The sequence below is a fragment of the Python bivittatus genome, unplaced genomic scaffold (assembly GCF_059951505.1).
Source record: "Python bivittatus isolate LINGU-HERP-01145 unplaced genomic scaffold, Pbiv_v1 ctg000700_np1212, whole genome shotgun sequence".
Taxonomy (NCBI): domain Eukaryota; kingdom Metazoa; phylum Chordata; class Lepidosauria; order Squamata; family Pythonidae; genus Python; species Python bivittatus.
Genome location: NW_028277098.1, coordinates 60,697,708 through 60,710,119, shown reverse-complemented (window position 1 = coordinate 60,710,119; position 12,412 = coordinate 60,697,708). Strand labels below are relative to the sequence as shown.

General features: G+C 39.9%; 1 protein-coding gene across 5 annotated transcripts in view; it reads right to left on the bottom strand.

Moving 5' to 3' along the window:
* SOX13 (SRY-box transcription factor 13) overlaps window positions 1–8,248 on the bottom strand; it is a 63,013-nt gene extending 54,765 nt beyond the window's left edge. For all 5 annotated transcript variants that reach the window (XM_007425173.4, XM_025164744.2, XM_025164743.2 and 2 more), the window contains exon 1: window positions 8,135–8,248. The gene's annotated coding sequence lies outside the window, so the exon portion shown is untranslated. The remainder of the gene's footprint in view (window positions 1–8,134) is intronic.
* Between the last annotated feature and the right edge of the window lie 4,164 nt (window positions 8,249–12,412).

The window sequence follows — 12,412 nt, the reverse complement described above, 5'->3', positions numbered from 1 at the left end:
ACTTGGGAACCTTCAGTGCTGCAGACATTTTTTTGTAGCCTTCCCCAGATCTGTGCCTTGCAATAATCCTGTCTCTGAGCTCTGCAGGCAGTTCCTTTGACCTCATGGCTTTTGTTCTGGTACAGTAGGCATCGTCAGCTGTGAGGCTTTCTATAGAGAGGTGTGTGCCTTTCCAAATCATGTCCAATCAATTTAATTTGATTATAGGTGGACTCCAATCAAGTGTAGAAACAGCTCAGCAATGATCAAGAGGAATGGGAGGCACCTGAGCTAAATTTCAAGCATTGTTGCAAAGGGTCTGAATACTTATGCCAATGTGATATTTCAGTTGTTCCTTTTTAATAAATGTACAGACATTTCTAAAATTCTGTTTTCACTTTGTCATTATGGGGTACTGAGTGTACATTAATGAGAAAAAAAATGAATTTGAACGATTGTAGTATCAGGCTGCAACATAACAAAATTGAAAAAAGTGAAGGGGGTCTGAATACTTTCCGAATGCACTGTATATACAACAAAAAGCAAATGTTTGCCACTGTGTAACATAGCTTGTCTTCATGCTTTCACACTAGATGTAAATGCTCTCAAGATATATTCTGGCAAAACCTTGTCTCACTGACCCATCAAGGATTACAATTAGCAAGAACGGAACAGCTGGTTAAACAACCAAGATTTCTACTATGATGATTTGTGTTGTATCTGTAAGTGAACTTATACACATCTGGACACAGACAGAATATCTTGAAGAAATATGATTTTAGCAAGGGATAGTCTGAAATAAATGTACAATTTATGGTAGTATCAGTTGGACAGGAATCCAAAGAATTTCTATTAGCCTGCTCAAAAATCTCCACGGAGAATGTTTTATAAAAAGAATAGCCCTCTCCCCCATCCCATCTTCCAGTCTATTTGTGAAGGTTCCCTTGGTAGATTCCAAGACTAGTTTACCGTGTGGTATGGACGGATACCCTACAAGAAATCAAATTCCGCCGTGTTTATATTTCTTTGGATCTTGGTCACAAAACACTGAAGTCCCATATGAATAACAGAACTGGAAAAAAGAGTCCAAATCTTGGAGGTGGAGGAGGAGGGGGGGGGGGGACAAACTGAGCCTCTGTCCTTTCTGCTGCAAACTGGCTATTTTTATTATAATTTCCTCTACAAAGACTAACCCATCAGCCATATTCTTTTGGGGTCAACAGAGTACAACAGTCCAAAGTCTCCCTGATTCGATTCAACCCAGTTAAATGTACGTGAGAATCCATGTACCTAATTTCTAATCCCTGAATCACTGGCTGTGCTCACACAACATGTTTAACTTGTCGAGTAGAGTGCAAATCACAAACACTCCTGTTTGTGCAGAGCGCAGCAAAAACTCCAGGAAAAGTTACCCAGGAAAAATACACACATCAGCATTGCAGCTATTCACAATGCAATGTCCATTTCTTGTTTCCCAAAGAAATCCAGTCAGAAAATATATACTAACTGGTGTTTATTGATAAAAATGCAAAATTCCATAAAATGCAAATTTCATACAAAATATTAAAAAAACACATCTTCTCATATAATGTAGCATCCAAGACTTATTAGCAACACAAGCTTAACAAAATCTCTAGCTACAAACTCTCAGAGAAGAGGTACACTACTTGGTACTTTGTTACAACTACATAGTCCATAAAAATGATTACATGGTGCTATACTGAACTAAAGCTATACACACACACACACTGAGACACACACTGAGAGGCTGAACATTTTCCTCTCATTATATTATAGCTCCATGCCCTGGGTAACTAGCAGATACACGCCAATAGGTGGCAGTAAATAGCACAATACACAACACACAATAACAGGTGTTTTTCACATGATCTCTGTAGCCAAAATATTATTTGTTATTGTTGTAAAGATAAAGGGATGAATCCTTTCCCATGAGAAAGAAATCCTGACATAACTTGGTTACTGAATTAATTCCTTTTGTTGGTTCATAAATATATTAAATCACAGACTACTGAGTTCACACAGAACACTAACCCACAGAATAAACTAACCAAGCTTAGTATGCTGTGCATATGCAAGGGCTTTAATTAACCTAGGTAAACTTGTTATGTGAACATAGGCATACAGTATTTTATTTTCTTCTTGTTTTAATATTAACGTCTTTTACTCAAGCTTACAAGTATATTGCAAAACTTGTAAAAGACAACGCAACACTAGGGTAAGTTCAGACAGGTGTCTGAGAAAACTAAGAAGCAGGATAAAATGAAGCTAATAGAATCAATAAAACCTCCTTCAGTAGATACAATATATTAACCTATGATATCCTCCAAATGTGTTGAACTACAATTCCCATTCTCTCCATGTACGTGGGATGTGAACTGGGGATGGTGCAGATTGTAATCCAATGTCTGTCTAAAGGACATTTGTTGGAGAAGCCTGTGTTATACAACTGAAGCAAAACTCATTCAGTATTTCCTAGTGCAGGAGCAGGGAGATGGTGGTTTTCTTGATGCTGTTGAACTACCAATCTCAACATTTCTTTGCACTGACTATGTTGACGAGGGCTGCTGGGAGTTGTGGTTCAATTGCTTTGGATTCCCTGTCCCTGTCCTGTCCTGTCCTAGCCTATGTTAAACCACAGTTGAACTATATAATTTCTGGAGTTTGGCTCACATTAATTAACTAATGAGATCTGCAAAATAAAATACAATAATATTTCTGCTGTTTTTGCAATATAGAAGCACTATTAAATTACCAAATAATGAATTTTGCCCCCACAACTTCCACCCAACTCTATTTTTGAGTGTCATTTCCCACAATCAAGCAATCATGCCAGTTAAAATTATCACATATATCCAACACTGTTCAATGGACTCAGGATGCCTATACTGATTGTTTACAAATTCATGTGATTTTTTTCTTTTTTTAAATGGAACTATAAGCATGAGACAGTAAACAGCAAGCAATGTGAATGCCAGTTTTGACAGACTTTTCTGCATAGCATTACGTTTAAGGTGGAACAGTTTACTGACAGTTGACTGTGTGTAATATATGTGTGTATGTGTAACTTATGCCCTAACACCTTACATCGAAGGCTCATTCTCACATTATAGGTGTCCACAGAGGAGAGGCTGGAAGTACATCAGGGAAGCAGTGGTTCTACAGAATGACTATAACATACAAGCATAGTTCATCAGATGAGCTGCTCCAATAGTCCTTGAGGATACATTTATTTACTTCATTTATGTACTGTACAATCCAAACCTGCAGGCCAGCCCACAGCCCATGTCCATGGCAGGCATTTTGAGAAATATACCAGATTACAGTTACCATCAGGAGCAACTGTGTTAATGCTTCTATTGTATTTGAATGACAGCCCAGAAAATGCTCACTGACTTTCTCAGGAGGACAATAACATGTGACTCTGCACCTAAAGTATGCTTCTTATAAACACAACACCCTGTTTAGAAGGATAGGGACCTATGTGTGAGAATGCCAATGTTCTGGGAGCAGGATTAAAAAGTGACTGCAAAGGAGCTAATCTGATGGGCAGTAGCCAATGATGACACCAGACCCCAGCCTGGATTTACAAACAATCTTTTTAAAACTATAAAGCAATATAAAACATAAACACAAAAGGAGAAACCAGTGCTCTGGAACAATAACCAGCCTTCATTCAGTATATAATAGCAACACATAATCTTGTTCCAAGAGGCTTAGCAAACAACAGTGCCTTCGCTGGAAGGCTGAGCAACAATTAATGCAGTTGATTTCTAGGTTGGCTCAGGTATATGGGAGACTCATGCTGAGGAGCCCTGGCGGGTTTCTTTAGCGGTGCTGCCGAATAGCAGCTCTCTTCAATTAAGTCAGAAGCAGTGTTACATTCCCATAATGATGTCACTTCAGAGGCAATTAAATTAACTTCTTAGAAAATTGGGCCACATTTTTTTAAGCGGACATAAGGGCAGGTATCAGCAGCCAAGCTTCCCGAGATGCGCGGGCCCTGGCAGCTGCCCACAGATGTCAGGTGTCAAGACTGGCTCCACAACAGTCCCTCAGGAAGGGATTCCACAGTTTAGATGCCACAACTAGAAAGATTCTCTCCTGCTCCCTAAGGGCAGAACGACATGTCACAAATGACAATAGGTGGGTAGTAGTTAACACCCAGGATGATGGTATCATGTTACACACTGAGTATTTCTAGATGCCACAGGGGCAACAGAAGGAGAATATGTGAGACAGCTGTCTCCGTTGACAAACATGTGTCATTTGTGCAATCTGCTTCTCTTCGTAGAAGCAGGGATTCCCTGTACATGTTTACTTCTAGAGAACAGTTAGGAAGACTTTGCATTTTCAAAAACTCAAAGAAATTATATGACCATCTACAAAATAGCAACAAACATATCTGAACAATTTTTCCCCATGTGGCTAATACTTCATTGTTTAAAACAATATACCTGAAACCTGCAAATACCTGTGTTTATTGCCAATGAGATGGTTGCTGCTAAGCAATAAATCAACCCCAGATCAGAAAAATTAAGTGATTTTCTTTGTCCTAAGTGGAGCAAAATTTGCTTGTTAGAAGTGTGTTATTTGACTCTAGGTGGTGAGACCTGACAAGTATACAAAAGTGTTAATAGCCAAAAATTATATTAGAGTAGATTTGGGTTATAATAATTCTTGCAGAAAGCAAAGACTGCATTCAAAAGATTGTTATGCAATCTTAGGTAAGGCTTGGGGTTTAGGAACCAGCATGTGCACTAGATACATTTTGTTTCACCTCCAGATCACTAATTCTATGGAGCACAAGTATTAATGGCAGGTAACTATGGCCAAACCCGCAAGCCTATCAATTTGAATTTTCCTGCAGTTATGTAACACAGGTTGCAGAAATTATTACTTTTGCTAACAAAACAGCATTCCTACTTAGCCAAAGAGATCTCAGCCTGAGACACTGGAAACCATTAAGCTAAGACAAAATTTGGGGCCAATTCAAACATGATGTAGAGGAAGACCTGAATTTGCTATGCAGTGTACTCTAGGACTTGGCAGACAGAGCTGCCTGAGATGCACTACCAGGTGCTATACAGTAACTGTGGTCATTCAACTGTACCAGTAGAAGTGAATGTGTGTAGCTCAGGGTACACATTCAACTGTATTGTGTGATCCCAGAAAATGAGCTCTCAGTAACTGAGTGAAGGGTATTGTGCAATGTTAAAAAGCCATGTTTGCAACATTAATATTCTGAGATGCACACTTGAAGCATCAGAATTAAGATCAAAGAGGCCTATGTGATTATATGCTTAGGATACTATGGATTTCTCCTTCCAGGAGCAATCTATTATTTTTGTTACATTTATATTCTAGTTTTTCTTTAGGAATTCAAGTTGGTATACATAGCATTTCCTATTCCAATAATTCTTCATAAGAACCCTGGGAAGTAGGTAGAACTGAATGTGAACAAATGCCCCAAAGTTACCTAGAAAGCTTCCATGGGTGAGGAAGGACCTAGACCTAGATCTCCTGGTCCTAGTTCAACATTTTAACCACTACACCACACTGGCTCATGACACTCCAGAGGGTTCCCCCAAACTTTGAAATGGCTTTAATGAGGATGGACCAAAAATCCCTGATGTGTATATAAATTCCTTGCACCTCAGCTCATATCTATATATTCCAAAAATGCAGTGCGTTGAAAATGCCCTTTAAATTTTACTATTTCATATAAGAGGTTTATGTCTTAGCTAAATATCATATGGAAATCTGCTCTGCCGATAATATTTTTTGTATATGTTCTTCCTTTGAACTTTGCAACTATTGCTTGTAGATCATCTTGACCACCCAATTCTACAAGCTGCTACCTGGGTATACTAACAAAATGGACCAAGATTTAAGAGTCTGAACTCCAACACATGCCCAGCTTCTGTCCCGGAGATTGGACCTAACCTCAGCAGAGCAGCAGCCATCATGTCCACCAGAGTTTCTCGCTTGTACAGAGCATAGGCTAGGATATTTCCCCTTGGATGCCCCTCCATCTTACAGATTTTACTCATTCACATCAGCCACAGTGCCAGTTATGTCTAATGATAAACAAAGGCACAGCCCAGAATAAACCTGGATTTAGTTGCAACTGCATTTCATATCATTGTTTATTCCGCTACATCTAACTAATTTTATAGGATCAGACTTTCAGTCCTTTAATTATAGAACTAGCCCTGAGAATGATATCTTTTAGGCAGTATAGGGAAGAGGAAATTGGGCCGCAGATTACTATCAAAGTTTCTGTAACTTCAGCCAAAGTACTGTGGCTGCATGAATGTTTGAGGATAAATGTTATTCACTTATTGCAAAGCTGATTCTAAATGTTAACTGTCTGATTGACACCACCTAAAAGTTTGACAGGCAGACAAGAACAGGATTACTTTGGATTGTATCATGCAAGCACTGAAATGTTTATGGTTTTGTGTCTTACATGCACTTGTCCTCTGCAATTTCCCTTATAAAGGTACATCTTGCAACAATCAAGTGTGTCATGTATAAGGTTTCATGTCTCTTCTTGCACTCCTATCCCATACATTCAAAGATAAACACTGAAATTATAATAAAACAATAACTAAGCTAAAGTGCAGTAAAAAAAACAAGATCCGAAACAGACTGTGCAATCTTCAAAATGTAAAAGCTGAAACTTCATGTGATTTATAAAGGGCTCAATAATCATACACGTGCTAGAAATGAACATCAAGGAGCTCAGTGCAATCTATATGGAATGACACCTTTTTCAATAAAGCAAGTTATTTTTTCTTTCAAAAAATCCAGGCTAAGGTTAGAGTTGTATCTGCTCCCCTCTGTAAACTGAGAAATAACCTCTTGGCAGGCAGCTTATTTTATAACATGCTTGGTGACCTCTGCTGGTGCCTACAACTGTAAGAGCATCACCCTGCCTATCCCCCATTGACTATGAAATCATTGTATTACAGAACCCCACAGACTGGCTGGCGAGACAGTGCCCCCAGTCAGTTATAAATATGCTGTTTTGTTTTGGTCAGAAGATGGGGAGGAGGGAGGAGGTGGACAGGAAATGGGAAGAAGAGAAAGTAGCTCTGAAGCTCCTTGAAAAGTCTCTCCTCCATCTGTACGATTAAGTTAACTCTGCTTAAATCAACGTCTGGCAAGAAGCAGAGTCTGATAGAGCCCCTCGTCCACGGACAGAGAAAACAACGCAAAAAAAAAAAAAAAAGGCCAACAACAACATGGGGGAGGATGCAGAAAATCGGACAATGTGGATTTATTTGAGGGAGGGTGTGAGCGAGTAGGAGGACAGATACGAACCTTTACCTTCTGGGAGACATCAGGAGCAGACGGGACCCTCTGCAAATACCTATTTTGAACTGGAGCACCACTCTTGCGGGGCTGAATTCACAAAACACCTCTTTCTCGGGAGCCGCTTCACTGCCGTCCCATTGAAATCAGGAGAATATTGCAAAATGGGGCGGGGTGAGCGTATGGACCATATACAGAAGAGGTTAACCAACCGACTCCTTTTGATTCTCGTGGGCCATTTTTATGGACGGGGATCTGTAGGCTGCAAGAAGTGAATCACTGATTCCCTTCATTAGTGTTGTTAACATACAGTACAAATACGGGGTCGCGCGCGCGCGCGCACATCCATACACAGAGTAAATAGCCAGCGAACAGAGACCTTTTTATGGAGTTTGCAAACCGAGACAGAAGGAGCTTTTAAACCAAATACCCTCCTGAAATGAAATTTCCAGTTGAGGAGCTTTCCTCCACCAGCAGAGGGAAAAGATGAAGTAAGTTCACGTGGCTAAGAAGGAAGGAGAATAAAAATCGAAATCCGTGCAATAAAGAAGCAAGCCGGCGCGCGCGTGTGTCTGTGCTCCCTCTTGCCAAACAAAACATCCCACGAGCTACAAGTTTCTCAGAGCCGCCTCAGGTCGCTGGGGCATTTCACGGGGCGTCCATTAGCACGCCAGTGGCCTCAGCTTGAGCCCGGAAGACATGTCATTTCACCCAGAGTTAGAAAAGCGATCAGCGGGAAGGAGGCACGAGGAGCCCGAAGGAGAGGCTCCGCTACGGCGTGGCTACGGTTTGGAAAGACGCGGCCGGCGGCACTTACTAAATTGCTTTGCGGGACTCGGCGCGGCTTCCTCCGGCAGCGAGCTGCTTCTTCTGTCGGGCTAGGGCTGTTGTCTTCCAATCCGCCCCGCCCCAGGGGCAGGCCAGACCCGCTTTTCCCTCCCTCCCTCTTTTTCTCTGTATACAAGAGGCGGATGCTTAGACGGTGCGATCGCACGCGGCTGGCGTTGCAGGCTTCCAAGGGAGGGGAGGGGAAGCGACAAGGACACTCCTCCGGCCAGCCATCCGTGCAGTTTCCAGGGAATGTGCTTCCCCCTCCCGCTCCCGCGCAGCCCGCGTCCATTGCTCTTTTGCCTCAAAGGGGCAGGTCAGGATCCCGGTTCCAGATCCGGCTCTGGACCTGTTTCCCACCCGACCTTCCTTTTCTGAGCTCTGGAGGGTGGCTGAATTCACACATTGCGCCAATACGTAGCTAGTCACAGATTCTTGATTAAGCCACAGTGGCTGGTTTCACACGTCAACCCTTAGCCGGGTTGAGACAAGGTATTAAGCTGAAGCTAGACAACCCTCGTGTCTCCCCGTACTGCCCCCCAAATTTCAGTCAGCCCGGCTGTCCGTATCTTAAATATCTGCAACTCTGAATGTCTTCCTCTAGAACATTTTTGCGTTTATCAGGAGCCCAATAAGATAAAGCAACTCTGTGAATGGGGCCCAGCCCAGTGCAGAAACAAGTGCAAGCTTTTGAATATTACAGCACTCCTAGGCGACTACAAACACACAAACAATTCTGCCCAGGACATGCTCCTCTTCCCAAAATCAACTCCTAAAATTCGGTAAGACACCTATTTGTCAATAAGCATAACTTTTGCTAGATCTTTTGCAATTTTTGTAAAATTTGGAGGAAATCTGCAGTAAGTTATCCATCTTCTCATGGGGAAAGGAAACTGGCACGAAATTGGGACTGTTGGTTGAAAAGTTGTTACTGCTGAAGCTGCTGCTATTATTATCTAGTCTTATTATTAAAATGGGAGAGAGTTTACAGTATTAAAAAGAAAATAGCATCACTATGCTATCCAGTGCTGTTATCATGAAGTTTGATTGGCAATTCAGGATTCCAAGAGAATATAGTTGTATAATGGTTTTGCACCAGACAGATTCAGGATTAAAGTGAATCCCCAGCTGTATTATGGTTCTGCCATCTAAAAAGTAGCTTTCAACTTGTTACTGGAATTTCAAATTATAAAAATTTGAAAATTATATAAATCCTTCCACCATACTCAGGTAAGTCATCATTGTTGTAGGCTAAATCTTGAAAATAAGGATCTAATCTACAGCTTTCTCTACTTTCTGTATAAAGACATATTTTAAAAAGTATGCATCTCCTTGGCTTTTAAAAATAAATTTTATGAAAAGTATAGAAAACGTTTCTTTAGAATGACTGAACCCACTGGAGTCTTTGGCTGGCATTCATCAAGAATAAGGATACAGCCGAGAATGGGTTCCTGTTAGAATTTGTTGTCAAAATTATAATTTCCTGATTTGCCCTACAACTGTAATGTTTAGATATATTTTGAATGAAAAGTTATTTATTTAAGAAGTTATGTCCAGCAAGGAATGTAAAAAATGTTCTGCCCCATCATATTGACCAGCCTACTTTGGGAATTATGTGCCAAAGTTGTGATAATGTTAATTCTTTAATTCTCTTTCAAACTTTTTGTAGATAGTGTCATGCCCTCCATTCACAGCAGCTAAGGCCATGACATAAGTATAACTTTTAATTTAAATAATTTTTATATTTTAAGGAAGTTGTCATAAATATTGTAAAGTATATGGCCAACAACCCACTTGAATGAGCAGCTTTTTATCTTTTAATTTTTCTGTTCAGGGCACTTCCCTTGACTGTTTTTTTCCAAGTAATTATGTGGTCCAAATCCTTAAAAACACTCTTGTTCCCAATGTGTGCTAGGGAGGGAGGTGAATTTCCAGGTAGCTATTGCCATTGGAAAACAAACTACAATTTTAAGGTTACAGGACATGATGTTATCAGTATACATGCAATATTACAGTCCAGGATAATTCCCTCGGAAGGCAGTTGAGCTTTTCCTGAGAATTTTCTAAGAAAGCTCATAAATACGGGAGCAATTTCAAATCTGTTTGGAGGACTTTCTTATTCCTATGCTTCCACGTGGATGCTGAAACACTCAACCAGAAACTTCCTAGAGACCATCAATAATGTTTCCCACCATAGGTAGACAATCAGGAGGAATATACAGCCCTCAGTTTGCTGTGGTACAGCAACAGCATGGGTAAAGCATGGATCCAGATGTGCAACTATTAAAAGTTATATAGGGGGTTGATGGCATTCTCAGTTAAATGCATATGTATGTAATTAATCTATATGTATTACTTTTAAGGAGAGTTGTTCTGATGCAATATGGATATACATTCTAACCAACTAGCCAGCTGTCTATTCCTGGGTCCACATAGGGAACACTGGATGAATTTTCCTGACAACTAGACCTAGAAAGAGGTCTAATTTGAAAAAAAAAGTTTTATTTTTATTTTTTTGCATTGGGGGGATTATATCCCAATTGCTCAGGGGGCTTCATGGCCGAGTTGGGATTTGTCTAGATCTTCATAGTCTTTAGTCTGACAATACTCTGACTCTCATCAACCACTTAGACAGCAACACTGTTAATTCACATGTAATATCCAAGATGTATGAAATCTCTCTCAGTTTATGAATTAGTGATTTTAGATGAAGCAACACAGGTACATTCTCAATTCAAAAAGAAATGGGGAGAGAAAGATAAAATTTAAGTTTATAGTTGTCACATATATCTATATTGAATATTTACTATATATGTAAAATCATCTTGTTTGTATATTCACAGTCTAAAATACAAATTACATAACAGGAAAGTGGATCTAAAAAAAATAAGGAAGAATTTAAAACTGAGATGTACCAATCAGACTTCCTATGGCTTCTGAAAACTGCAAGGGTTCCTGTGCATTCACCCATGGAGACTCAGGCTGATTGTGTATTTGTGGGCTATAGGGGATCACTACAATTCCCTTACTTTTCTCACACACCAAAAAAGAATCACTATATTTTCACTGCCAGTGCCAATAATTCATAATTATTTTTCCATTTTGCAGCAATAGTTCCTTTCACTGCGAGGAACAGGGAAGTCCTCTTCAGCAAAGGAATATGCACAAGGAAGGATAAGGGGGGGTTGTGGCTGTATGGTTGTGGGGGGGAGGGGGGGAAGTAGGATGAAGGCATCTTGGGTGTACACTGATAGATATGGCCACCAAAGGCCATCCTCACCGGTGGACAGGGCTCTCATGTCCCTTACCCTCTTTTTAAGAGGAAGCCACAAAAACAGCAAATTTTCTACAGTTTGTGAGTCATGGAGAATTTTCATCGAATGGGATGTCTGGTCATAGAAATACAGAAAATTTTTAAGATTTCTTTTAAATTCTATGGCTTCTATTAAAATTGAGCTAACATACTAATATTTATGGGAACTTGGATGGACAGCCACCAGGAAACCCAGGAAGTTTAAAAAGAAAAAAGCAAAAAGCCATTCTGAAAGAAGGCGGTGGCAAACTACTTCTGTACTGTTTTCAAGAAAACAACATGAAATGGATCTACAAGAAGTTTAATGTAAAGGAAATTTCACTTTTTTAATGTATGTCAACAGAATCAGTGTGGTGTAATTGACAGATGATTGAATTTCAAAGTTTCTATTCACCAGTTCAGATTTGCCCAATATTTCAAAAAAATTGCTGTCATAGTCCATCAAAGGAAAATTGTGGCATCTTAAAAAAATAACAAGTTAATGATGGCATATGTCCATTTCATTAGATGCTTTTTACTGTTTTAGCCCAATATTGTTATTCTGAGTGGCACTCCCCTGACACACTATTTACCTAGAGACAATTGGGGATTGAACTTGGGAGCTTTGACGTGTAAAGCATGTGCACCAGTATTGAGAGGTAGACCTTACCTCACAGGGGTGTTAGGAGGATCCCTTGCTTTGGGTTTTTATTTTGGTTAAATATCCAGTCTGATGTTATGCAAACTCAGACAAATACAGTTATTTTGAAACTTGCATTGAACTTACCCTTAGCTGTTTGGAATAGAGGTGCAAAAATATGTAAGTTAAAGTCATTGGTTTTAATTAGAAAAGTTCACACACATTTTTTATTTAGTTGGAAAGCTTTGGCCAATAATTAATGGTGCCTATTTCATTTACAAAGCACATGTGTGTATACTTGTACATATTCAAACACAGAGAGAAAGCACTTTTTT